At 30.6% G+C, this 27,800-nt stretch overlaps 2 long non-coding RNA genes and 1 other non-coding gene across 3 annotated transcripts; 2 read left to right on the top strand and 1 right to left on the bottom strand.

Annotated features, from left to right (window-relative positions):
• The first annotated feature begins 7,507 nt into the window (after positions 1–7,507).
• LOC120083510 lies at positions 7,508–8,810 on the top strand. Its single transcript, XR_005483441.1, has 3 exons — positions 7,508–7,638; positions 7,763–7,792; positions 8,441–8,810. It is a non-coding gene; the product is annotated as an uncharacterized LOC120083510 (long non-coding RNA).
• Positions 8,811–10,201: 1,391 nt separating this feature from the next.
• On the bottom strand, positions 10,202–10,308 carry LOC120084347. Its single transcript, XR_005483706.1, has one exon. It is a non-coding gene; the product is annotated as a small nucleolar RNA R71 (small nucleolar RNA).
• Positions 10,309–20,635: 10,327 nt separating this feature from the next.
• On the top strand, positions 20,636–22,017 carry LOC120082714. The gene is made up of 3 exons (XR_005483248.1): positions 20,636–20,764; positions 21,526–21,558; positions 21,676–22,017. It is a non-coding gene; the product is annotated as an uncharacterized LOC120082714 (long non-coding RNA).
• The last annotated feature ends 5,783 nt before the right edge of the window (positions 22,018–27,800 follow it).

The raw sequence follows: 27,800 nt of genomic DNA, 5'->3' as shown, positions 1-27,800 counted from the left end.
AGCTTCAATGATACTTGATTAATTAATTAAACTCTTTAATTAACGTAACCAACCTTCATTAACTGTCGCTCACTCCATTAAAGACCAACAACTGCACTCTTTATACTATAGATATATTTCTATGTCCATTGAATATAACTAATCGACAGTGTGTTGACACTTCACAAATTACTCATAAGTACAATGGGGTCAAATTACTGTTTTATCTCTGTAGTTACATCTAACTTCTTAAATACCACTAATCCCTCTAATGAATCATTAGTCATAGCCCAACTACGACAGAACCCCTCTCTGGCCAAGAGAGGGTGAGACGCCTCATTATTGAAGCCCCAGAATCAGACTTTAAAAGAGAATTTATCCACTTACCCTAACAATAGGGAATGAGTGAATTTTTTCTTGTATAGTTGTGTTCCCAGCTCCTCGATCAGATGAATCCCCAAAATGGTAAATATATTGAGTCAGCGAATCTAGCCACTCTCACTCATGCAGATCAAATAACTGCCCTCATAGGCATGAGTTCAAAACTCATTCAGGATTAAGGTCAAGTCACCTATGGTCATTCTGGTAAAATGTAAGTCTCTTCTAACAATGACATTATAAAGAGAGACTCAACATTTCGTCGTCCGGTCTTATACAAACTCTTTGTATAGGATACTCTGCTCACATGTCTCCACTTGAATTATCAGAATTAGATCATTTGTAACACTTTACAATAATTATAACATTTACAAAGCGGGTCGTATCAGTAGTGTGACTAAGATAAGACACCCAACCTTATCCATATACTACAGACCATTTAAGCTATCACTAAAACATTATCTACCTGTATATCTCCATATGTATGTTTAAGTTATATTAGATAACCTTGGATCTTAGGTTAATGAAAATTTGCATATAGATTTAATCAACCATTGATTCAAATAACATATATCTATGAGGCTTTAGGGCATTCATCCCAATATGAAGGAATATGCTTGGACGAATACTTGAGTAATAAGGAGGGTTAGTGTGCTTGGACACTTAGAAAAATAAAAATAAAAAGAGAAACCATGCGTTAAGAAGGAGACAAAAACTAAGAAATGAGGAAAGAGGGAAGGTTGGTGCAAGCAATTAAAATGGCTAACTCTGAGGTGAGAATGATTTATAAGTTGACACTTAGACAAAATTTTAGTAGGATGTGTCAAACAAAGAGATGAGGTAAGGATGACATGGATGGTTTGGAAAAGCCAATAAATACCAAGAAAAATGGTTCATTTTACTCATCTATTCGTGAATCTCTCCAAGAAAATTAGAGAGAGAGGTGTGAGAGAAAAAACATTGGTTGTTGAGGTGAGAAATAGAAGGTCGACCATCATCGACAAGCTATATGCCCAATTGGTGTCTGGGATGCGTCCAACAAGGTAAGTATGAGCTGAGAGGATCAACTGTGCATCCAACTAGAGGAGGATGCATCCAACCTAGCTAGGGGAAGGTTGATTATGCATCCAACTGGTCTACAGGAGTCTGTCTTTGTGCCCACTATTGCTTTTGGTTACCAAAAGCCTAGTTTCACGTCTGTTGGAGTTGGTAAGGTAAATTTAGGACCAAGAATGTATTATGTGGTTATTTTTAGTCTTAATTTTGGATTCTAAGCTAAAATTGGATAAATCCAGGATGAGTTGAAGTGTGTGTGTGATTTCCTTGTTGGAAACCTTGGATTTATATATATATATTATATTATATTATATGGTTTTAACAGAAAAAGGCTTTACATTAGATTTCCTTAACATGGTTTCTTTGGAAATAACGATTTGAATTGAAATCTCGAGATTTGGTTGGAAACTCATATTTGCAGTGATTTTGATGGAAATGAGTTCCAAACAATTGAGATGCAAATATAGTTTTTAAATGGATTCCAATCCATTGAGGTGCAAATACAGTTTCTAAATTGTATGAGCCGAGAGGATCAACTGTGTGTCCAATTGGAGGAGGATGCATCCAACCTAGCTGGGGGAAGGTTGACTATGTGTCCAACTGGTCTACAGAAGTCTATCTTTATGCCCACTATTGCTTTTGGTTACCGAAAGCCTAGTTTTAAGTCTGTTGGAGTTGGTAAGGTAAATTTAAGGCCAGTAATGTATTCTGTGTGTGTGCGTCTGTTGGAGTTGGTAAGGTTGTGTGTGTGTGTATGATTTCTTTGTTGGAAATCTTGGATTTAGATATATATATATTATATTATATTATATGGTTTTAACAGAAAAAGGTTTTTCATCAAATTTCCTTAACATGGTTTCTTTGGAAATAACGATTTGAGTTGAAATCTCGAGATTTCGTTGGAAACTCATGTTTGCAGTGGTTTTGATGGAAATGGATTCCAAACCATTGAGATGATAATATAGTTTTTAAATTGCATATCCTGATGGACCGCACAAGATGGTCACAAGATTTGTGAATCTAGGTTCTAAGCCTATCTTCTGCTGGATAATCAAAAGATCTTTGAATCTAGTCTCTGAGCTGGTAGAGGAAATCTCGTATAGGATTGTTAGAGGCACTGCAGACCCAGTTTTTAAGTCTATGACAAGATTCTATGTCGACATGTGCACATAGTCAAGATATATTGGATACAGGGATTGGTTTTCGAAACTTGGTTGTGGTTGTATGGATTTTATCATTTGTTGTGTTTGAGGAAAGTTATTATCATGCAATTTTACTAAGTGATTATGTTTTATCAGATGATGCTCGTGTTTTGGAACCTATTTGGATATTTTAGTATTCTTCTATTGATTTACATTGAAAATAGTTATATAAAAGATTTTCAAAAGAAAAACCTATGTTTATATTAAAACCATCACTCATTGGGCTTCCTAGCTCATGTTTTTTAAATGTTTTGTTCTCTATCTCTCCCCTCCAGGTAGCAAAAGAATAGAGTTCTGGGTGCCACGCAAGATTAAGGTCTGCCACACTACAGGATTGTTTGAATTGGGTTCTAAGAAAGGTTAGTTGTTGTACTTGGTTGGAGTTTGTTAAAATAAGTTGTATAAATTTTGAGTTGTTATTAATAAAATAATCTTGATTTGAATTCAGTTGTTACATAGTTTATGAGTTATGGACAAAATAGGTCAAGGCAACAGTAAGTATCATAAAAGAGTGGTATTTGGTGTCTTCACACCTCCTCTTAGGTTCAAAAGGTAAACTTGAGAGAGGACCTGATAGAACATATTAAAAGTAAGACAACTAAAAGTGAAAATTTTCAATCTTGAACTATTAAATGATAAAAATGAAGTACAAAATTTGAATGTAAACAAAACTTGACATTGTAAAGAAATATGAAAAAGAATACAAAATAAATTAATCAAACAATGTTGGAATTTAATTTGCAAAAAACAGGGGAAATACAAGAACACACAATGAACTCAACTAGGGAGGTTACTACCACTTCCTTTAATCAATCTAATTTCTTTTTTAAATGATAGTTGGGTCTTAACACCCTAAATCTTTTGATAAGGTGGGCTGACTAAAGTCCAACAAGAACTCAAGAAAATTACACGAATAAAGAAATGTTATAAATAGAAACCAAATTTTAAACGGAATTGAGGTATTCTTCTTCGAGAATGATGTGCCTTGAGTCCATGATTTTATGCCCTATTTATAACCTTCATGCAAGGTTTCTTCAAGGTCTTTTTTGGAAGATAAAATTTGTTGTAAACGGCAAGAGGCAAGACTCTCAGACAACGAATAGGACAACAGTAAACGGTCAAGACACGACGGTCGAACAAAGAATAAAACCTGCAAAACAGAAGCTCGTTATAGGTTGAGTCGTAGAGCTTGCTCTCTTTAAGACATTTCGCAACTCTACCCAAATAGGCAAGCAGGTCAAAAAAACTGTCATGTCATCACCAAGATAAAACAGCCCAAAAAGAAAATCCGATTGGAAATTTATCGTTACCGACCGGAACACACACCCTTTCTGACTCACTGCTCAGAAAATGGAAAGTGGAAGAGTAAGAGAGGAGAGCTTTTGAAAGGAAGTGAACTGTACTTTGAAATGCTGAAGGCCACGTCTTTTATGGACATCTTTTATAGGCCTTCAACGTGGAACTATCGCGTGAGAAAGAGACAAACAACTTCAGGATGTATGAGGACGGGCCAAAAGACGCGCACGAAGGACCAAGTTTTTTTCTTGTTTTAAATAATAAAATAATAATAATAATAATCGCACACATGCCTTACCTGACCGGACAGACGGCGGCACGGGACATCCATCGAACCCATATTGGTCTATCTCCTCACTCCCTCCAAAACATTGGTACCTCTTCGAGCCCAAACCTAAAGCCCAAGGTTGGAGTACAAAAGGAAGGCTTCCAAATTAAAAATTTCCATTGTGGGATTCTCCAACCAAAGATTGGTTCCCTCTTATTTTTTAAAAAGTAAATTTTAACCTAACAAAATTTCAAAAAGTTGAGCCATAACTTGATGGAAATTTTTTCCAAAACTTTTTTTTTTTTTTTTTAAGATTTGTCTAGTTGATTGGTAATGCAATTGCATTAGAAACTAAATTCTTAACACGTCTCTTTTCTCATTCAAAGAGGCTTCCCTTAAACAAGAACAAAGCTACAATATATAATGCACAACCTTAGAAGAAATTTAAAGAAGGAAAGAAACAAAAGCAAATCCTACGAATCTACGCATCAACATTTTAACAAATAAAGAAAATATGTGCATGCAGATTCGGCACGACATGAAATATATTGCTTGACATAATATACGACATATTATAGAATAGGTTGCTCAAATTTTGTCTATAATGAAATCAATCAAACATACTTCAGTAACAATATGTAAATCTAGTATATATGTTAGGACTAATATATATGTATATAATTGATTAAAAATATTAAAAGTGATTGTCGGTTTAGTTTTATCGATTTTGGGGTCAACCAAGAACCAACCCAAACCAATGGTTTTACAAAGAAGGGATCAAAATCAATGTCCAATAAAAAACAAAACTAATGGATTGTTTTCTATTTGATTCGGGTTATTATCAGTTTGGTTCTTTGGTATTTGGTATTTGGTATTTTTTTTTTCTAAATTTTTGTTTTATTTCCACTTGTGTTTTGATTTAGTTCTTGTAGCTAATTTTAAATTAAAACTGGTTCTATTTCTTTACTTTTTTTTATAAATTGAAATTTAATATTTTGTTTCTTTCTTGGCACTTATTTAAATAAAAAATATATAAGCTTCATAATAATTGGTCTTTTTTTCTAAACAACAAAAATGTGCACCATAATAATTGAAATATTAAAAGATACCAAATGTTAGAGTTTATTTTTAAGGGTACATATATACCCTCAGTTTGGTTTGGTTTTGATTGCTTTTTCAAATAAAAAATTGACCCGAACTGATACTTTTTGGTTTTTTTGGTTTTTTTGGTTTTTTATTATACTCCTAAAAATATATATAAAAAAAAAAAGAAAAAGAAAAATGGTATAAAAAATTATTCAAAAATAAAATCTCAATTTTGAAAATCAAATGTTGTATCCATTATTCCAACTCAACTGAACTCAACTTTGATACCAAACACAGACTTTCTGATTTAACTCAACTCAACTTAATACCCTTAACACAGACATTCCAACTCGAACTCGATTCAACTCAGCTCTACACCCTAAACACAAGCTTTTTGATTTAACACAACTCAACACTCTAATATAGACATTCCAATTCAAGTCAATTCAATTTTACATTTTAAATAAGATAATTTAACTCTATAGATAATCTAATTATCCAAATAATAATTATTAATTCAACTCTATGCAGCAAATGCTCCCTAAAAAATATCCACTTGCATTAGACAGATTTGTCCATCGACGGTCTTCTCCAAATCTAAAATTTCTTCTATTTTATCCTTATTTTGTATTTGGACAATTTGTGAATAAAATAGAATGCGAAGACATTTTTTTTAATGGATGCTTTAATTTATTTGGTTGCCAAAGCAACAAAAAATTCACAGAATTATTTAATTAATAAATTTTGTTTAGAGAAAAAGAAACAAATGAAACATTAATTGGATGTGTGACCATACATTAGAATATATATATATATATATGTGTGTGTGTGTGTGGAGAGCGATATTTCATGCCATCGCCTAGGATATATCATTCTTCATTTAGCTTCATTTTTGTCAATGTGCCAAATTTCATTTTAGGATAACATAAAGCGTATAAATATAAAAAATGAAAAAAAAAAAAAAATCAATCTACATCTCTAAATTTTAGAGGTTATATCAATTTAAACCTTAAAGTTTCATAAGCGTATCAATTTATACCCTTCATTATGTCTTGTTTGAATAACAGTCATGTGTGACTTATAATTTTATCCATTAAACCCCTAAATTTTTATAAGCCAATCAATTTAAACCCTCAAATTATACTTCCTTTGAAAATTTTCTATGCGTCAATTCTAATCATTCATTTCATTAATATGATATTTAAAGAAGTTTGTTGGTAATAATTGAATTTATGGACGAATTTCAAATGTAATCTTAATAAAATGTCTAAATTAATTCATTTATAACAATTTAAAATTTTAATTGAAATAATTATATGTTTTACACCATATTTTTTACACCATATTTTCCATCAATATCTCCATATTTCTATAAGTTGGCATCAACATGATGAATAAATTGACATTTTCATTATATCATAGAAAAATCTACAAAACATAAAAGATAAACAATATCGCGAATGTAAATATAATATAAATAATAGACATGTTAACTTATTTAAAAATCACACCATATTTATTTGTTAATTTAAAATTATTATTTTGAATATTTATTTTCATAAATTTGACATAAATATCCATCAAAATCAATATTTTATCGATATTTTTATCGAAATTTCAGTAAAAGTAATTGATATTTCCATCGATATCGATATTCTAAACCTTAATAGCAAGAATAAGCAAAAAAAAAAAAAGATTAATTCAAATATCAAAAAATTTAAAATAGTCCTATCTAATTATTGATATAGCTCACATATCTAAAATAGTTTTATATTCACGAATGGTTGAAATAGGTGTATAAATGTTTACGAAAGATTCTATAGAAATCGTTCACGTAGAAACATATGAATAGAGGTATCATATTATGTATGTTTTATTGAATCGCATAAAATCACTATTATTATTATTATTATTATTTCTATTATTATGATGTAATGTTTACAAACATTTTTCTCATTTTCATCGCTCTTTAATTAGTTCCCAAAAACATCATCGCCAAGTTGAATTTGTGTGGTTGATTCTTGAAATGGACCAATTCAAACCATGAATAACAATAATAATAATACAACCTCTATTCTAATGAATTTGAGTATTGGGGTGGATTGTAATTTGATTATTTGACTAAAAACAAAGAGGTAGATGATAAAATCAAGGTAGCTTAAGAACCGTCCACGTGTACGGTGGAGATTGATTAATTTTGAGCCTCAAGACCTCTATAAATAGCGAAGGAGAATTAAACTCCAAATTAAAACACAAAAAATTCAAGCAGTTTTGAGAATTAAAAAGATTTGAAGTTTGAAAGAGAGAAATGGCTGGTGGCTGCAAATGTGGTGACAACTGCTCATGTGGAGACAGCTGCAACTGTCAATCTGGGTCTCATCTCTCTCTCTTTTTCTCTCTTCTACAAATTATATTTACTTCCATTTTTCATTTTATAATGATAATTAATTATCCATACACAATTATTTTTCATTAAAATATTTTTTAATCTATGCAGGACCATTTCAGAGGCCATCATCCTTAAGAAGTAAGTAATGATTTTGAGTGTTCTGAAATGAATAGTAACGATTTTAATTGATGTAGGTTGTAATTATTTTTCTATAAAATTTTCCTCACTCCTTAATTGAATTTTAGAGAAATATATGCATTTTTTTATTTATGTGATTTTGTATTCTTTTAAATGAAATTAAAGTGAAAATAGAAATAAATATATCACTAACAACACTTTTTATAACACTTGAATTTCTATGTCATTCTAAAAAAAAATTGAAAAAAAGTTAACTTTGAAGGATTGGGGATTTCTTATCCCTCGATTTTCAGTCTCATAATCAAGTTGGAATTAACTGATAATCTTGAGTAGTTAGGAAGATTGTCTCACCAATTGTGAGCTGAGTTATGAGGCCTTTTGGTCGGAAGCTTGCAAATAACCTACATCAGGTGTGGCTTAAAAATGCAAAAGAAAACATTTCTAAGACTGTGTTTTCATATCTTGGAGAAATACGTTTTTTTCCAAAGTAATATTCTAACAGAGACATAATAAAAGTTTGAAATTGTATCGATTTGAAAGTTTTAGGATTATTTAATCTAACAAATATGTTTGGAGTTTTAAATTAATAAAACTCCAAATTTTAGGGGTATAAAATTTATTCTTTAAAAATTATGTTTCACTATGCAGAAGTGGATGCAGCTGTGGGAGTAGCTGCTCATGTGACCCATGCAGCTGCAAGTGAGCCATGGAAAATATGGTTAAAAGCCCCAAACAACAAAGCCTCTTCATAGAATAAGTTGATGAATGATCAACCTACAAACTTTGTTCTTTCTTTTTTTCTTTTTTGTTTAATGAAAATGGAATATTGTAATTAGCCTTGAAACTCTAAGTCCATATGGATTTGGGCTTTCTATGGCTTCTTCAAATCTAGTGTGAACTATATGTATTATTGCTTTGTTGTGTTTGGGGATCAAGGTTGATAACATTCATCAAATTTTAAAGTTTGTGTTTGAATTTGTGTTTAATATGAATATTTGCTTTGGGTGTACTTTTAATATTCTTACTCTTCTCTCCCCTCGATCGTCCTATAATTTATCTATGAATTGAGTTTCTATAGCTTGAAGTCACGAGATTGAAGTTATCTTTTTATCTATAGAGAGATGTGTTTATAATAGTCTACTTGATTTACTAATCTTCATTACAAGTTAAATAGATAATATAATCTCAAATTCTTAAAATCCAAATTCTAGGGCTACACAATTACTTTTACAACTCTCATGCCCTCAAATTTATTAGATTAAAAGTTAAATTTTAAATTCTTGATACTCATTCATCTCTACCAAGCAAATTTGAACCTCCTGACTCCAAACTTTAATGGTTTGTTTAAATGCTAATTATAAGGGAATAGTATCAAGTTTGTTAAGTATGGTTTGATTACCTTTTAAGGTAAAAGTTGCAAAATACGATTGGAAAAAACTTGTAAAGATCCTACTTAAACTAATTTATTTCAACAAAACAATCTAATCAATTAATTTGTAATTGTTTGTCCATGTTAAAATTCGAACAAAGGAAAATGCATATGACCTTTATGTGATATCAACAACAACGAAATTATAATTTAGGAAAGACAGGACCTACAAAACAAAGAAAATCTAGTCATCGATATGATACTTTTGATTGTAGTAAGAATTTTAGGAATGAGAATAAACTTACTTTTACTGAAGTCATAATGATTTATATATATAGAAAAAACCTAATCTAGGGCATCCATCAAGATGTAGAGTCAGATTATGCTATTTTGAAGTCCAATTGGTTAGGCATGCCTCATTCAGTGAATGAGGAGGATTAGCAAAGGCCTTAGCCAAGGTTCTAGCATTAGAAGCCGTAGAATTCGAATCAAGAGATGGTTTACTATTGTATGTGTGTTGCATGAACGCACCCTAGGAAGTGTTAGCTGAATCCCTTCTCAACCCGTTCACCACATGCTCATCGCATTTTTTGTATTATCAACTCTTTTCGAAACTCCACCGCATTTGTTTATTTTTATTACCACAAACAACAACCAAACAATTATTTGAGTTACCGGTTACCACAAAGTCTTTTGAAAAATTATCACCGCATACCATTTTGCTAAGTCCCTGAGTTCTACCCTGGACTTATCAGAAAACTCAGTGGGGTTTATACTTGGATTCTACTGAGAAAGCTGGGCAGTTTGGAGAGAGGCGTGGCGAACACCCGCACGCCCACCTTCGGAGCTTCATAGAAATCTGCAACACTTTTGTGTTCTCGAATATCTCCACTGAGGAAGTTCGACTCACTCTGTTCCCATTTTCCTCATGCGATCAAGCAAGAAATTGGGCATATTCTCTCGAACCGGGGGAGATAACCTCGTGGGAACAAGTTGTCGAAATATTTATTAAGAAGTATCTCCCACTAACCGAGAATGCCAAGAGAAGGAAATTAATAACAAATTTTGAACAAGAAGATGATGAATCGATCAATGATGCTTGGGCAAGGTTTAAGCGGATGGTAAGAGACTGTCCCCATAATGGCTTACCAGACTGCCTGCAGATAGAGATTTTTTACCAAGGAATGAATCCCTCTTTGCAGACCGCTGCCAATGCAGCAGTCGCTGGTGATCTGCTAGACAAAACATATGAAGAGGCTAAGAACATCCTTTTCTCTTCTTCTCCAGGCTCAATTTGAGTCATGAGGTGCAATTTTTGTCTTGAGTTTTGTCTTTTCTTTGATCTGATTGTTTGTGGACTTGTGCAAAGTCGATTATACCCCCCCATAAAAATCTACACATAACAATTCTAAAGGTATGGAGTTTAAGTGTTCTAATTTGTGTAATTACCTCTCTTGAGCAGCAATTTCATTTAATGCATCATTTTAATTTCGGTATTTCTATAAATATTTGAAAAATTAGAAATGGATTAAGTTGATTTTTTTATGTACACCGCAGATTTGTAGATTTGTAAGTGAAACTCACCTAACATATTTGCCCTTGATTTACGATAGTTTTTATATGATTTTATTAGATTTGATGTTATTTGCTAGTGATTTACAGGATTATGTTTGAGATTGTGATTCAATGTCAAAATAAGCTAAAAAAGACCTAAACATATACAAGAAGATCAAAATGGAGACATACATCAAAAAGAAGGAAGAAAAGAGGAGAAAAAGAGCAGGGCGACCCAAAACAAGGCATTGTCGAGGACATGAGACCATGAAATTTCAGAGCTTTAGAGAGTGTTTTAGCCAGGATTTAGAGGGAGACACTTAAGGTTCATTTAGAGGCAGTTTGAGATTACGATGTGTGAATCAAAGCGAGATTAACGATCTTCAACAATGGAGATTGCTTTGAGAGTAGTTTTTCTTCGTTCCCATTACTTCTCTTTACTATTTATGGTTGTTGCAATGTATGAAAATATATTTGTAGCATAGATGAGTGGCTAAAAGTTCTAGTTTTTTGGGTGTCGATAAATTATTTATAGATTTAATTTAATTGCATAAGTATTTTCAATGGATGTTATGTTCTTTATCGTTTTTCAGTATTATTGTGCTTTACACATCAATTGATCATATATGTATGTTCGGTTAGATATGCAATTAGAAAGATTGCATATTTAATCGGACGACCTGTATACTGGATTATTAGCTAATATATCATACAAATAATTAAGTTGTTAATGAAATTTGATCATGACTATTATTAATCTCATGTTTCTTAATTCAGTTTCAAGAAATTAGTAATCAATTAAGTTTGCATGAGAAAATATTGTTATTAGAAGATAATAATCCAGACATTAGTTTCTAGACTTAAACACGTCTTTCGCATAATAATCCATAGAAATACTTTGCATGACTTAATCAAGTAATTAAAGAAATCAACACCCTTGAACATCTTTGTCTCTTGAATTTCAATCATTGTCTTTACTCTTGTTTTATTTGCCTTCAAAAATTAAAAATCATCATTACAAGACTGATTCTTAGATAAAATCAACACAATACTAGAGTAGCTAAGCATAATTTAGCCATTTGATCTTTAGAAGACGATACTCAGTCTTTAGACCGTTTTAATATACTATTACTTGACACGTACACTTGCACTCGTATCAAGTTTTTGACGTTGTTTCTAGGAACCATAGTAACGAATTTGCTTAATATTCAAAGAATTATAGATCTTAGTCAAAGGTGGTGTTTATTTTCTTTTTCTTTTGTGAAGGTGCTATGGCATATGCCACATACCATGGAGTTTAATCTTCTGCTTTTGATCGAGAAATAGAAAGAACTTCTAGGAAAAATCTTAAGGAAAGTAAAGACAAAATTGAAGAGTTGGTAGAGAAGACTCCTTAGAATACTATTAGAGAATAACCTTTCAGAGTCAATGAGGACAAAATATCTTAAGGTACATATCAATCTCTAAAGAGTCCAAATGAGGATGTGTGTCATAGGATTGATAGTATTGATGAGACTATTTGTAGGCAATCTACCTATATGTGTCATACCTATGTATGTGTCATAGGATTGATAGCTTGCTTTGAGTGACCATTTTATTCTTATGATATATTGGGAACAATGCATCATTTTAAGTTTGGAGTAGAAGGCGTACAATGTATTTTTATGTTAATAAAAAATTGTGAATATATACATGTTAATTGAAATTTGGAGTAAATTTATTTTTTTTTCTTAACCTGTTATGCATGTTAATGTGAAATTATGGATATATGCATGTTAATTGAAATTTGGAGTAAATTTTAAAATTGTTTTTATTTTCCTACTATTCATGTTAATGAAAAACTATGGATATATGCATATCAATTGAAATTTGGAGTAACTTTTAAAAAATTTTAGTAGAAAAGGTGATGAGAAAATATTTATGTATGCTCTTGATGATGAGTGTATATGATATATTTTGAATATGCATGTTAGATGATCTGCTGTAAAAATCGAATAACATACTCTTGAGTTATGATCTATTTAAAGTCACCCTCTTGAAGTTTACCATATTTTTTAGCACGTAGTCACTTTAATTTAGAACCTTTAACTGAATGATGAGTTAATTTGAGTCAATTTGGTTCTCACCTCGAAAGGTCCCATCGATTAGAGAGTGTCTTTCATGATGGTTGGTAATGTTGTACTAAGTGAGAAGAAAAAGAGTTTTATTTGACTGCTAAAAAAATGATGAGTGTATACGAAAGAATGAACGTATAAAAAAAATTTTTAAAAAAAAGACTGTGATTTGAAAAGAGTCATCTTTTCCATGATAAGTCAGGACGCCCAGAAAAAGTCTGAGTACGAGTCCCTACAGTGAACGCGTGAAAGCTAGTATTCCTAGAAAAAAAGTCTTGTATTGGGCGTGTTATGCCCCATTTTATTGTTTTGTGTACTTGTAATTTGATTATCTTGTACATCCCACTAACTTTAGGATAAGTGGGAGATTGTTGGGGTTGATGCCCTAAATCTTGTAGAGTTCTATAGTTTGTAAACCTTGTATGAACAAACATTTTTATGATTAATAATATTTGATATTTTATTCACTTTGTCTATGAAATATATGATATTTTAGTTGCACTAACCACAAACCAATAAACTAACATCCATGGTTATCGTTGTAGCTTAAACATGTATGTGAAGATATACAGGTGGATCGTGTTTAAGTGATAACCTAAATGGTCTGTAGTATATGGATAAGGTTAGGTACCTTATCCTTGTGCCACTACTAGTATGGCCCGCTTTTTAGGTGTTACAAATGTTGTAAAGTGCTACAAATAATCTGATCCTGATCATTCATGTATTAGACATGTGAGCAGGGATAATCTATACAAAGGAGTTTGTATAAGATCGGACCACGAAATGTTTAGTCTCATTATATAACACCGTTCATAATAGAGACTTTCATTTCACTAGGATGACCATAGGTAACATGACCTTAATCCTAAGTGAGTTATGAACTCCTGCCTATGTGGGCGGTCCTTTGATTTGTATGGGTGAGTGTATCCAGATCGCCGACTCAACAAGCCTATCATTTTGGGGATTCATCTGATTGGGGAGCTGGGAACTCAGCTACACTAGATGGAATTCACTCCTTCCTCGAAGCAGAGGTAAGTAGATAAATTTCTACCTTAAGGGCTGATTCCAGGTCTTGAACAATGTGGTGACACACTCTCTCTTGACCCGAGAGGGATTTAGTCATAGTGGGACTATGATCTATTGTTCATTAAAGGGATCAGTGGTACTTAAGGAGTTAGATGTAACTATAGGGGCAAAACGGTAAATTAGACCAGTTGTACTTAGAGCAATTTGTCTGGTCATCGTACTGTTGATTGATTATATCCAATGGACACAGAAATATATCTATAGTACGAAGAGTGCAACTATCGGTCTTTAGTGGAGTGCTCGACAGTTAACGGATGATGGATAATGTGATTAAAGAGTTTAATCAGTTATTCACGTACCGTTGGAGCTTCAAGCTACAGGTCCATAAGATACCCTTGGTAGCTTAAAGGATTTAGTTGAGAATCAGTTTTTGGGTTAATTTGAAATGTTCAAATTAATAAGAGGGAATTTAATTATATATGATATAATTGACATAATGTACATGATACATTATAGTTTAATTGGAGGAACAAATGTTTGAATATGATTCAAATATATTTTCTATGAATAAGATTCATAGATGTTAAATTTATATAAATATGATTTATATTAAAAGCCATAAAATAGAGAAAAAGAACTATGGTTTATATATTGTATATGATGCAATATTAAAACTATAGGTTATAAATATAATATGATAAGTTGGTTATCATATTTATTTATAATTATTAATTATTTGATAATTATCCTCTTTTTCTCTCTAACCACCTTAGTGGGAAGTTATTTAGTTTTATGGCAAAATGGGATAAATAAAAATATAATTTTTATTATTCAATATGGAAGGCACATAATTAAGTAATCTACATGATTTGCTTGAGAGACTATATGATAGCCTCATCGCCTAAACGATTTAGAGGATCTTTCTATGTGATAGACTGTTGTCTTCCTCGATTGCCTTCCTCCTCCAACTCCAAAATACCCTCTAACCAAAATAGTCAGAGTCCACCACTTCTGGGTTCTCACACCGAGAATACCAAGGTAACTAATTGGTAGTGTCCTTCCTTTTGGTTCGCGTTCTAGTTGTTGTTTGTTCGAGGAGAGTTCACGCTTGTTCGACGCGTTCGTGAACGTACGATGGATTTACTTGAAGAAGAGTTCTTCGAAGGTATAATCTCTAAACCCTTGTTTTTAATTTCAAAAGCATGTTGTAATTTATCTTTTGATGCATAATCTGCTCTGTTAACTGTAAATGTTTGTTTCAATCGAAATGGGATTTGGACGATCTACTTCCGCTCATAGGTTCTCTATTAAACGAGTTCCTTCAAAAAGAATACAAGTTTAGGACATCCTTGAGTGTGTATTTCAGGTACCTTAATTCATATATTACCTTCTTGAGTTTTTTGGATGCTAGATGATCAATACATGAGCTAGAGTAGAGGGAAAACTGATGAAATTCTGTTAACTCTAAAGTTAATTCTTGAGTTTTGAGTTGAATGTGATTTGTGCACACAAACCTAGAGGATGAATGGGTTTGGCCTTAAAATTTCATAATAAAAGATGTGCTTGAATTTTTCTGCATGTTATTCTTACTATTGAGACATGAATCAATTGCATATATATTTAGAATCTTTCCTATCGTCTTATTCTCTTTTTGTTCAACTAGCAAAATTTTAAGCTTAGGGTGATAAAACCCACCTAATGCATTATTTGCCCTTGATTTAGGATAGTTTTCATATGATTTTGTTAGATTTGATGTTGTTTGTAGTGATTTCTAGGGTTATGTTTGAGCTTGTGATTCAATGTTAAAATGAGCATAAAGAAAAAAGACCTAAATATGCCCAATGAGGTCAAAAGCGTACGTAGGTTCGAAAGGAGAAAAGAAATGAGGAGAAAAAGACCAAGGTGGCCTAGAACAAGGCAGCACTGTGGAGCTCCATGGCGCCAACAACATGAGACCACGAAAATTCCAAAGCTTTAGAGAGTGTTTTAGCCAGTTTGTTTGGTGGCAGCTTGAGATACTTGGGTGTGAATCAAAGCAACAATGAAGATTGCTTCGAGAGCAGTTTTTCTCCCTTTACTTCTCTTTACCATTTATGATTGTTGCAATGTATGAAAATATATATTTATTTGTAGTATTGATGAGTGGTTGCATTCTAATTCTAGGTTGTTGATTAACATCTTTATGGATTTAAATTTAAATCAATAAATATTTTCTATGGATGTTGTGGTTTTTACTATTTTTCAATATTATTGGGCTTTACACATTGATTGATCATACATGTATGTTAGATTAGATATTCAATTTGAAGATTGCATGTTCAATCGGACCTACAATATTGGATCATTAGTTAATCTATCATGTGAATAGTTAGGTTATTATGAAAGTTGATCATGACTATTCTTCATGTCAGATGCTTCTTTACTTGGTTTCAAGAAATTAGTAATAAATTATGTTTGCATGAGAAAAGATTGTTATTGAAGAATAATAATCCGGATAATAGTTTCTAGACTTAAACATATCATTGACATAGTAATCCATTGAAATACTTTGCATGACTTAGTTATTAGTTATTTAATATTTGAATTTTATGAAATTTTAGTTATTAGTATATTATTAGTAATGTACACAGGTTAATTATTTGATATTTTATCTTTATGTTTATTGTTTTATTAGGCAAATTAAGTAAAAGATAATTTCCTAATAAAAGATCTTGAATCAAGTTTTAAAGGAAAGTCAAGAGTGAGAAACGCATCTCTTACTTGATCAATATCATGGATGTGTATGTTGTTTTAACTCATGTTATTATTGATATCGTGAAGTTTAAAGATCTTGACATTTTTTGTTTTATACAATATTAAAGTTTTATTGTATAATCACAAAGTTAAAACTTACACATGAACAAGTCGGGAAGAAGGACTTAAGTGAGGCTATTGAAGGTGAGATCAATTGTGGCGTTGGACATAAATTTGGGTGTGAAATTTAGCAGGATTATGCCAAAAAGTTTGTATTTTGAGAGAGAATGGAGATAAATGAGGATTTTGAGAAAGGGTGAAGATGAGGATGGAAAAAACCGTGGAGGGAGGAGAGAGAGAAGAGAGGATTTGTAGTGAGAGAGTACAAATTTATTTTTAAGAAGAATTTTCAAAAGTAGAAAAATAAGATAAACTATTTATACATAATAGCCAAATTTTAATCTTCTTTGATGAAAGCTAATAGATACTGATAGAAGTCTATCAGTATTTATTAATGATCAAAACTGATAGAAGTCTATCACTCATAGACGCTGATAGAAGTCTATTAAGGTATATTTGGTACAAGGATTATCATAAGACTATAATAATACCATCTTGCTACAGTATTATTTTGTATTCTCCAATTAGCTACAATTAATACTATTTCAAAACCCCCCTATACTGACATTTACTTTTGGCTACACTTTTTAGTATTTTACATTCATATCATTTTTTTTATTATTTGTTACAGTATTTATTATTCCCTTTCTCAAACTAAAATAGTTTATATCTCAAACACATATTATTATAATCCAAACTAAAATAATCTACGCTCAAAACACAAACTATTATAACTCAACTCTAATAACCTAGGACTATAATAACCAACTCCTTACCTCAAATGCTCAATTAGTGTTTATCAGTTTTTTTTTTTTTTTTTTTTTTGCTATCTCTATAAATAGTTTGACTTTTTTATATCGATTAAAATTTCCCTTAAATATGTATTTTTAAAATAATTAAAAATATATTTTTTCAAAATAATTAAAAATACTTAATTAGAGTAAAATATAGGAGAGAAGATCATTTAAATCTATTTTTCAAAAGTGAGAGACTAAAATGGCCAAATTGAAACCTTAAGGATCAAATGCATATATTATTAAAAACTTGTGGACTAAAAAGATAAATTTTCCTATATTTTTATTTAAAAAAAAATTAATAAAGAAAGTTTATATGCTCATGAAGGGATATTTTAAGATAGTTTAATACCCACTGCATAAAGAGTTGATAAAATATAAAATTTATAATTAGTCATTTTTAAAAGGGCAAGTTGCATAAATAGAATTCAAGCCCAAAATAATAGAATATTCAATATGTAGTACAAGGATAAAATAATTGCATATATAGATCAAAAAATGGTAAAAGACTAAACAAACTCATGCCTAGCCAACAGTTTGCTCGCTTCTTCCCAATTTCCTCAAATTAAAAGTTATCACTGATAGCACCTATCAGTGATAGATACTGATAGATGCTATCAGCTGCTATCGCTGATAGCTTCTATCAATATCAATGATAGTTACTATTAGAGATAGCTTTCAATTTGAGAAAAATTAATACGATCTTGAAATATTAGCTTTTAATTTGTTATCAATTATTAGTAGCTATCATTGATTCACTTTCATCAATTGAATCAACCTTAAAAGATCAATACTTAAGGCTATCAGTGGTTATCAATGATAGATTTATAAATAGTGATCAACTTTGAAAGAAGACCAACAACTTTAATTACCACAGTAGCTATCACTAATAATTTTTTATCATGGCTATCTCTGATAGCAGCTATCGGTCGCTATCACTGATAGACTTTCATCAATTAGAATCAACCTTGAAATATTAACACTTAAGACTATCGATGATAGACTTCTATAATTGGTTATCATCTTTGAAAGAAACTCGATATATAGATATCACCTAAATTCTATCACCAATATCACTAACATCACTCATATTGTGGTTATCGGTGATAACTTCTTTCACTGATAAGTTATCACCGATAACATCATTAATAAGATACTATCAATGATCTCACTAATATCATGTTATCAATGATAGCTCTCTATCACCGATAATGTGTTATCAGTGGTAGCTTCTATCACTGATAACGTGCTATCAAGTATCTTCTATCACCGATAACGTACTATCGGGTAGCTTCTATCATTGATAACATGCTATTAGTATTAGCTTCTATCACTAGTAACATGCTATCCGTAGTAGCTTCTATCAATCATAGCCATTGAACACTTTTTTGCCCCTTTCTTATCCTTCTCAAACATTTATAAGTCTCTTTTCTTTTCGATGATAGCTTCTATCACTAATAAACATGCTCTCGGTGATAACTTCTAGGCATTCCACTTACATTTTAGTTCGAGATTCAACTTTATTAATTAAATTCACTAAGTTGGCTATCAATGATAGATTTCTATAAGTGACTATTAACTATGAAAACATAATCAAAGATTAAGCTATCAATGATAGAAAATATTAGTGATTATCACTGATAGACTTTCATTTGTTATTTATATTTATTATTTGTTATAATAATCAAACTTAATAATTAGCTTGTTGGTGTTAAGTCACTTATGAATTGAGTAAAAAGGTGTGCAATAAGATAAGACGAGGGAGGGCGAAATTAAAAATTAAAAAAGAAAAAATCAAAGATTAACTAGTCAATTCATCCATATTTACAAATATTTTAAAGATGTTGTATATTTTTAGATTTTTTCTCTTATTCTACTATCTATTACAAATATTAACGATTTTGAAAGATTGTATTCTTGATAATTTATTGTTTCACAAAAAGTCTACATAGTAACTGGTGTGGGCCACATAAAAGATTTCATAAATGAAATTAAACTATATGTTCACCGTCTTAAAGATTATCATATAAATCCAATATATTTAATAATTAGTAGTGGGGAAAATTGCGATTAAATAAACTAAAATAGGCATTGTGAAAAATAAAATAAAATAAAATGGGCGACAAAACTAAAACTTAAAAAAAAAAAAAAATTACAAAAACCAAGTCATATCGAGACAAATAGTATAATTTAACTCCATTCAACGTAGGAAAAAAAAATTTAAAAAAAAAAAAAAAAAAACAAACTTGAAGGTTGCACACTACTCCAATTTATACATACAGATTTTATAAAAATTTATATTCCACTTGAAAATTATTTGGTTTTTTATTTGTTGGTTGAAAATTTAGCTTATAAATCTATTGATTTCTATATTCGTTGTCTATATTTGAAAAGTATTTTCAAAATAAAAATCAAATTAAAAAAATAGTTTCCAACCTTTGTTTTTAATTTTGAAAAATTGGCTAACAACTTTGATATTTATCTAGGAAATATGAAGACTATGGAAAGAAATTACGAGAAAATTTTCAGAAACTAAAAGTTAGAAACCAAATATTTACTAAGTAGAGTCTTAATTTTTTTCTTTTTAACATATGACAAATGAGGGAGGCATGGATTCATTTCTAAATCTATAATAGATAAATTAGATTTAAAAAGGGAATCATAATTGTCATTAGAAAAAAACCCTCAACTACTATGGCATGAATAAGTAAAAACATGAAAAACTTTACAAAATCATGACCTATTAGAAACAAATTAGGTAAAAGTTATTACAATCACATAAATTTCTCGTAAATGAAAATTTAACTAGATTAGTATATCATACATTAAAATTTAAAATATTTATTACGTAGATAATTTAAAACTAAAATCATAGATTTTCTTTAATGATGAGATTAACATTAATCACGAACAACTATTTTTTTAATATTTTGTCAAGTTAATGAAATCATCACAATTAAATAATTGAGAAGATGCCATGCCTATGACTTTTGAGAGGTAGGGAATTATTATCTGATTGTTTAATTAAACAAGGAGTTTCATAAGAGATAACGAAGAGTAGGTAGGAACCGCCCACGTGTATGGTGGAGATTCACCAATTTGGTCCTCGATAGGACTATATGTAGAGAGACCCTCAAAGCAGAAAATTTCACAAACAGCCTTTGGAAATTTTTTATTCAGAAACTCTGAAACAAAAAACGATGGCTTCTGGAGGTTGCAAGTGTGGTGACAATTGCTCATGTGGAGATAGCTGCAATTGTTGGTAAATTTTTTTTATTTTGTTATCTACTTTCTAAGCACTTTCAAAATAATTCATATCAAGTTTTGGAATTTATTGTTTTGTATGATAATAATTTCGTTTTTAATTTTCTGTTTTTGAAATTTTTATATGTATCTTTTCAATTTTCTTAAATAAACACCGGAATGTTTAGTCAAATTCTGGAAATAGAAATAAGTTTTAAAAAAAAGACTATTTTTTAATAGTTATAACTAAAATTAATATTGGAAATATTAGTACAGAAAGATGTAGATAACAAAAATAAAAATTTAAAGGTGAAAGTAGCGTTTGTAAAATCATAATTTTAAAAAATTAAGGCCTCATTTGGTAACCATTCCATTTTTTTAAAAAAAATATTTTTAAAAACCTATGTTTGTGTTTGGAATTTAGCTTTAAGAAAGTTGAAGATGATGTAAAAAGAAATTGTATGAAAGAAGTACAATTTTACAAAGCAAAAAATATAATACATGGTTATGAAATAAAGCCTTAAATTTTTGGAATTTGATAATTGAATCTGAATAATATTTTGTAGAAGGAATAAGAAAACAATTAAAATTTTCAAAAATAAACAATCCATTAATTTTTAGTTTTTTAATGCACAATCTTTTATCATACAAATTTAAGGAGTAAACTAATGAGAAATCATGAAATATCTTGAATAAATTGAGAGGGTGAATCTGATTGTTCTTTATTCTTCACTCCCACAACTAGCAGGTGAATATTAATTGTTTTTGTAATATTTGTAGGACCATTAAAGAGGCCACCTCCCTAGTCAACATGTAAGTAAATTAAATAATTTTAATGAGTTACTTCTAATTTATTTCTGTTTAAAGAAAATTTTACTATTAGTTCGGCGGTAGTATTAGAAATTCTTTTTTGTTTGAATTCATAAATAGGAACAATGGCTGCAGCTGCTGCGACAGTAGTTGCTCGTGCGATGCATGCGACTGCTGCTGATTAACCATTCGAAAGATGGATGAAACCTGTAAACAACAAAGCTTTTGTGAAATGGAATAAAATTATGTAACAATCTGCAAAAATATTGTGTTTTTGGCTTCTTATTTGTTGCACTTTGTTTGAATTTAGCGTGTGAAGAACTATGTAATTGCTTTGTTGTGGGCTATGGGTGGGTTGTTTATATAATCAAAGTTGCTACAAGTGTGTTTGTTTGGAGTATTGTATGTAATGAAAATTTGTTTGGATATTTTATAATATTGTGAAAGATTGCAATACATTCATAGATTGTTGTCTGTAACATCAAAATGGATGATGTTTATTTTACAAATTTAATTTCAATATGTTAAATGCGTATGTTAGATTTTTAGTTTCTTCTCTTTGATGAGTTATGTCTGATTTTGGTTCAATAGCAACTCATTTAAGTTATGTTTGACAAATATTTTCATTGTTTTTATTTGATTTTTTTATAGAATTTTTAAGGGTCTGTTTGATAACATTAATGTTTCTTGTTTCCTATTTCTGTTTCTCATTCTTTGAGAAACTAAGTTGTTTGATAACCATTCATGTTTCTTGTTTTTAAAATTTGAGAAACATTCCTAAAAATAGGATCAAAATTGAGAAATAGTTTCTCCTATTTCATTTTTATTTTATTTAAAGTTGTTCCTTAATTTTATTAAAATGTAGATTTGGTTAACTTCATGGTTTTGGATCAAATCTTATGTGAGGCTTTTTTATTTTATTGTTCTTTCTTTCTTTTTTATTTCATTTTTCTCTATATATTTTTTTGTATTTCTTTTATAATTATTTCTTTCTTTTGTATTGATTTTTCTTTATTATTTTTTTATATCTATATGTTAATTTAATTTTGAATTTTGAATTTTGAATTTTTAAATATTTTGATTTATATATTATTTTGATTTTCAAATTTCAAATTTTCAATAGAGCTTTTTTCAAATATATGAAATTGAACCAAAATATTTACAAATATAGCAAATTCAATTTTGAATTTCAATTGTTTAGATTTATATATTATTTTTATTTTCAAATTTCAAATTTTCAATAGGGTTGGTTTCATATATAAGAAAATGAACCAAAATATTTACAAATATAGCAAAATTTCACTATCTATCTGCGATAGACCGCGATAGACTAGAAAATGAACGAAAATATTTACAAATAACTGTGATATTTTGCTATTATTTGTAAATATTTTCAGCAGTTTTGTTGTTTAAAATAATTTCTTTTTTCAACGCGTATATATAAATATTTTTTGTTTGCAATATGAATTTTTATATATTTTTAATTTTTTTTAATTTTTATTACATATGAAACCAGTTATAATTTTACAATATCTAAATTTTGTTTATTAAGATATTCTTTTAGGTTTATTTTAATATTTTTACAACCACTATATTTTCATAATAATGTAATTGAGTTAGATTTGAGTTTATATTTAAAATTTAAAAGAAATGACTTGAGTGAGTAATAATATTGTAAATCAAATTTTAGCAACATATGAATGATAGAAAAAAATTTATTATTGTTATTAATTTTACATCGGGACTTATGTGTATTTAATAATTTAAATATTTGATAACTATTTTTTATATTTTAATGGCTATGTATTTTTTATTTTATATAATTAGATTATATTTAAACTATAAAATATGGAAAAAAAATGTAAAGAAAAAATGCAAGAAACGAGAAAAATGAATAGTTATCAAACATATTCATGTTTCTTATTCTCAAAAAAGAGGAAACAAAAACCAAAAAACAGGGAACGGGAAACAGGAAACAAGTAACGTGAACGTTATCAAATGGGTCCTAAGTTGCTAGCCTATGAATAACAACTTTTTCCTTCATTTGGAGTATTCCATTCCAATTTGAAGAGTTTTCTCTCTCTTCTTTTTTTCTTTTTGATCTTTAGTTGATTGAGGGCAAGTATTCAGAAGTTTTGACAGATTTAAATAGTTACATTAGAGATATGTTGTTTTTAGAAATTAATCATTGTATCTTGTTGAGATGATCACTGTAGTGTGTTTGCAAGTCTTGTTAAGCAAATAACTGTTATAACGATAGAAGCTCGCCTTGATTTTCTATTGACCTTTCCACAACATCTTAGTCTTTTTCTTTTTTTCCTTTTTTGTTATTTTAATTTATAAGTTTTGCTATTTCATCTGACTTACCTTTTAGTTTAAATATTACTTTTTTTTTCAAAATTTTGAAATCTATCTCAAGATATACACAACTATATTTTTACAAATCAAGCACATGCTATAAACTTAGATTCTTGCCACAAAGTTATGTATGCAACTCAATATTAGGTTGTAGAAATCTATGCTTTCCAAGTTCATACTAAAACTCAAGTCTAAGTTAGCATAACTTATTAAGGCATATAGAAATCTTTCCAAATCAAGTCTATATTTACTTAACCTATTAAGTCTAAGTTAGCCTTAAAAATTCAAACTTAGTTGCATGTTTTGGCAAGGCCTCTCCATAAAGATCTTGATTTTAAACTTGTGGAACTGTTAATAATTTTGAGCTTCTCATGAGTTTTGTTTGAAAGATCATTAAAAAATAATTCTCATATGCATTTAATATATTATAAATTATATGTATGGTACAAAATTGATAGGATTTTAGAAAAATAGACATTGTAGCTCATTTTTTTTTTTTTTTTGTTAAAATTTGTGAGTTTTGATAAAATTATTCAATGGTTAATGTGTACATCGATCAAAATTTTTTTTTGTATAAAACTTAATGTTAATATCGAGGTTCCAATTCTATGGATATATTAAATGGATACACCAAAATATTTTTATAAATCAAATAATCTGTAAAAATCATTTGAACAAAAAACAATTAAGTTATTTTCACATTCTCAATAAGGATTTTATTATTAATATTATTGTTTATATTAGTAACTAATCAATGACATATTTTTATAGTTTTATGAGTATTTATGTTAAGAATAGGATCAAAGTCTTGATAGAGAAAACCAAGTTAGCAGCCCAATAAGCAATCCATATATACAAAGAAGACCTACAGCAACACCATTACCAAATCACTCCTCTTTAAGAAGCCTAATTGGTTAGAAGGAATATTCTTGTTAACCAATGATATGTTTACACCTGTATTATAATTATTATATTTTTTTCCATTTTCTTTCTCCAAAATACATAGCCAACGACTATATAAACAATATATCATCATTCTTAATACACTGAAATACAAAAGAAAATATTCCAACGGTCTTCTCTCTCTTTTCTGTTGTCTTTCTTGGTATTAGAGCCACAAATGGCCAACGCCTTCTCCTTCCTCATCCACCACCATCCGCCGTTGAACCAGCTACTAAATTAAATCATAGCAATCAAACTTGACCAGAGCAACTACCTACTATGGAAAACCTTAGCTCTACCAATCCTAAAAAGCTACAAGTTGGAAGGCCATCTCACAAGTGAAAAACTTTGTCCCTCAAAGTTCGTCACCACAACAGTTGAAGAATCACGACAGATCTTCTGCTCCTCAGATGGTTGTACAATTCGATGACCCCTGAAGTAGCCCTGTAGCTGATGGGTTTTAACAATGAAAAAGATTTATGGGAAGCCATTCAAGATCTCTTTGATGTCCAGTCAAGAGCAAAGGAAGATTTCCTTCGTCACATTTTTTCAGACAACGAAGAAAGGTAACTCAAAAATGGAGGATTACTTGCGTATTATGAAAACTAACGCAAATAACTTAGAATAGGTCGGTAGATTTGTACATAGATGTTCACTAATTTCTCAGATCCTTTTCAGCTTGTAAGAAGTCTACAACCCAGTGATTGCGGCCATACAGGGTAAACCAGGAATTTCATGGTTTGATATGCAATTTGAGCTTCTCATCTTTGAGAAATACCTAGAACATCAAAACTCACAAAGAAACTTAGGAAATATTGTACCTACTGTGAACGTGGCTCAGAGTCACAGTCCCAACGATACTAGACAAATGAACAACCATTACCAGCAAAACTTTCGACCTCAACTTAATCAGTAGCGAGGAGGAGGAAATGGCAATGTCAACTCCGATCGAGGATGAAGCCGTGGATGTGGAAACAAACCTACATGTCAAGTCTGTGGTAAATATGGACACTCAACACTCGTCTGCTACAGTCGATTCAACAAAGAATTTGTTGGGAATTTCGAGCAAAACAAAAGAGGACAAATCCTAAACAATTGAGGTATTACTAGATCTAATCCCACTACCTTTTTAGCAACTCAGAACTCGAACCCTTTTACTAGACCTGAAACTGTTGTGGATCCAAATTGGTACATGGATAGTGGAGCCACAAATCACGTCACTGCCAATTATGCCAATCTAACTAATCCAGGTGAATAATCAAGAAATGAAAATGTTATTGTTGGAAATGGCAACAAATTACAAATCACATACATTGATAACACCTTTCTATCTAACGAAAACAACACCATACTGCTTGAAAATGTATTGTGTGTACCTGACATTACAAAAATTTAGTAAGTGTGTCAAAATTAGCTCAAGATAACAACATCTACTTTGAGTTTCATGATGCTCATTGCTTTGTTAAGGACAAGGGTACGGGTCGAACTCTTTTGAAAGGAAATCTTAAGGATGGGCTATATCACCTCAATTGAGTAGCTGTAAAGACGATTGAAGTTGAAGTACAATTTCCCTGAACACCGACAGCTTGTGGACATAAATAACAACACCTCTGTATTGATATTGTCTGGAAAAACAGCAAGTGTCAATGTAGCAGTATCTAAAGCTCTCTGGCATAGACGTTTAGGACATCCCTCACTCAAAATTTTGAACTCTGTTATTAGAGAATGTAATCTGCCTATCAAAAGTAATGAAGAATTTCTGTTTTGTGACTCCTGTCCAATGGGCAAAGCTCATAATTTACCTTTTCTTATGTTTGAAAGCCATGCAACAGAGCCCTTTAATTTGATCCACTCTTATTTATGGGGACCAGCCCCGGTTGTATCCTCTGAAGGTCACCGATATTACATTCTATTCATTGATGATTTTAGCAGATATACTTGGATCTATCCATTAAAACAAAAGAGTGGTGTCATTGAAGCCTTTCAGCATTTCCTTGTCTATGTTCAGAATCAGTTTAACAAAACGATAAAAATGCTTCAAACTGATAACAGAGGTGAATATGTTAAGATCCATCATCTTTGCAGTTCAAAGGGTATTATGACCAGATTATCGTGCCCCTACACCTCTGCTTAAAATGGCCGAGCTGAACGGAAACACCGACATGTAGTAGAAACCGACCTTACATTATTAGCCCAAGCCAGATTTTCATTGAGCTTATGGGGATGCCTTCCTCACAGCCACGATGCTCATAAATGGATTGCCCACGACAGTACTAAAAGGTAAATCCCCTGTCTCTCTTCTTTTCAACAAGAAACTGAATTTTTCAAAGCTAAAAGTTTCGGTTGCACATGTTTTCCATATCTACGCCCCTTCTAGCCCAACAAATTCAACTTCCACTCAGAAAAATGTGTATATCTGGGTCCTAGTCCGTTACATAAAGAATTCAAATTTCGGACTAAAGCTGGTTGGGTTATCATCTCTCGGCATGTCTCCTTTAATGAGGATGAGTTTCCCTTCACCCAACTATCTCAAGACAGTCTCAAACACCAACAAATACCCACACCCGACCTGTCACACCCCGTCCCATACTACCCTCTGAGCCTGAGAAAGGGCATGACTGCAACATTTATCAACCCTTTAGTTGACACTTACTGTCTAATAACTCTTGCAGAAATAACTCTGATACCAATGAACAAATTCAACAACTGATTAGTAGACCCATTTTATTACAACAATGTGATGTTCATACAACTCCAAGACTTAATTACAAAGTATACAACAATAACTGTAAAACCCTCCGAAAGTGTAACTGTGGTTTGTGGCAGACCTTGACTATAGCAGCACCCTGGAACTCCTCACCTTTCGCTACCTGGGGGGGTAAAACATAAAACATGGAAAAACATGAGCTATAAAGCCCAATGAGTGGTGCCTTTAGATAAACAAA

Source organism: Benincasa hispida, chromosome 8 (genome assembly GCF_009727055.1).
Source record: "Benincasa hispida cultivar B227 chromosome 8, ASM972705v1, whole genome shotgun sequence".
NCBI lineage: Eukaryota > Viridiplantae > Streptophyta > Magnoliopsida > Cucurbitales > Cucurbitaceae > Benincasa > Benincasa hispida.
This window is presented reverse-complemented; position numbering and strand designations above follow the sequence as displayed.